Consider the following 1,922-nt stretch of genomic DNA (forward strand, 5'->3'; position numbering starts at 1 on the left):
CGAATGCTTCTGCTATCCACAATTGGGTAGAAAATCTATTACCTATTCGATTTTTGTGGCATAATTAAACAAAACTTATTTGCGTCTTCTTCAACATGTACAATAATAAAGTTTTCATATCAATTACTATATAATAAGTTCGATTTTTGAGGCATCATTAAGCAACACTTATCTGCTTCTTCTTCAACATGTAAAATAATAAAGTTTTCGTATCTATTACTATATAGTAAGTTCAACCGACAAAATAAGAGAAAGAATCTACCTTCAAACTGCAGCAATATACTTGATTTATAATGGAAGACTTCTTATTTTAAAATCAATCTGTAGATTCCTCCCTCAGTTAGTAACATACTACTCAAGAACCTTCAAAATTTAAGAGCATAACTTGATAAATTTACATCAGACTTAAATTTGACGCAGAAAGAGCAGCATATAACCATGTAAACTTGATAATCGACAAAGTAATATACATAACATAGTACAAACTAAATATATTTGGGAGAGGAAACCAGTAGTTTCTTGCTTACTTCCCTTTCTAGTATCACATATTTGATGAATTTATGAAAATCTAGTCCATTAATGTGTTTTATTATCTTCATAATCTAATGAGATAGTCAAAAGATGAAAAGAGTTGACAGAGAAAAAAACGTGTCTTAGAGGGAAAATGATTAAATTAGGCTGACAAAAGTCATTGCACCATGACAGAACCTCCCCATTACCAGTCGGGCTGGCATTTCCCGAGTGATAATACAGAGTAACAGGCACTGCATTGCCCTGTTGCTTCTGAAAATCAACCAATTTCAATCTTAGTTCCAAACTCCAAAAGCAACACCAAAAATCAATTGCCAAAACACAAAATTCAAAGCTTTGAACCGTCATGAGTCGAAGAATGTTTCCACATATTTCACTGAATAATTGCAGTTCCACTTGTGAGAAATCAAACACACAGAGTATGACTTTGAAATCCAATGACACATCCAACCATTCACAATGTAGAAATGATTCTCTGAGAAAAATAATAATTTAACAGACAAAAAATAACCAACAACATTGATGAATCATAACATCAAAGTCAATATTATAAAGTACAACAACGCATGCCTATAGACAACAATTTCTAACTTAGAAAGTATATAATCCACACAAAGAGAAAAATTCAAACATAAGTACCTGAATAATAGAATAACTGCGACGATTAAGGCGATCTTTGCCAAATTTAAACGTCTGGTTAATGCAAAGATAAGTGTTTTCCATCGCATTTTTTGAATTGTGATATTGCTAAGATAAGTGTTTTCCATCGCATTTTTTGAATTGTGATATTGCTGATGAACTCTTGCTGATGAACTCTGACAACCTTTTTTAAGAAGACGTCAGTATTTGGAGAATGTTGAAAGAGATTTGAATAATTGAAGTATTTTACCTTATATAAGGAGTTATATAGAAGTAGGACAGGTTTTGAATGATGAGATATAATAGGGGAAGTTATGGATAAGATGGAAGAGTAGTTATGTACTAACACGTATGTTAAACTGCTGACTATATATTGTGATATTTTTTTTTTATAAAAAAGAAAGTTAAAAATGTTTCTTTTTTTTTTTTCAAAAAAAAAGTAACCCAATATTGAGGGAAATGTGCATCTGCTGAGATGCTGTCATGTTATCCAATATTTGAATTTGAACTTTAAATAAATACGGGATATGCTACTTATGAGAAAGCTGCTATGGCAGTTTTTAAAATTAAAAATATTTTAAAAAGTATAAGTAATATGTATAACTAACTTAACTAATTCCTTGTATAGTGTAAAGGGTGGCAATTATAACCAACTAATATACCAAATTCGAAACAAAAAATTAAAATTTGTAAATTAACTGATAATTTGAATTTGATATTTTAAAAACAACAAATGAATATAAAATTAAGTA

At 29.9% G+C, this 1,922-nt stretch overlaps 1 long non-coding RNA gene across 2 annotated transcripts; it reads right to left on the reverse strand.

Moving 5' to 3' along the window:
• LOC124885332 lies at nucleotides 1–1,397 on the reverse strand. Of its 2 annotated transcripts, none has more exons than XR_007050752.1 (2): nucleotides 1,171–1,397; nucleotides 1–321 (listed from the first exon to the last, which is right to left on the reverse strand). It is a non-coding gene; the product is annotated as an uncharacterized LOC124885332 (long non-coding RNA). The 2 variants fall into 2 exon arrangements; XR_007050751.1 differs by having other exon boundaries at nucleotides 1–363.
• Nucleotides 1,398–1,922: the final 525 nt, after the last annotated feature.

This window comes from Capsicum annuum, unplaced genomic scaffold (genome assembly GCF_002878395.1).
Source record: "Capsicum annuum cultivar UCD-10X-F1 unplaced genomic scaffold, UCD10Xv1.1 ctg61385, whole genome shotgun sequence".
NCBI lineage: Eukaryota > Viridiplantae > Streptophyta > Magnoliopsida > Solanales > Solanaceae > Capsicum > Capsicum annuum.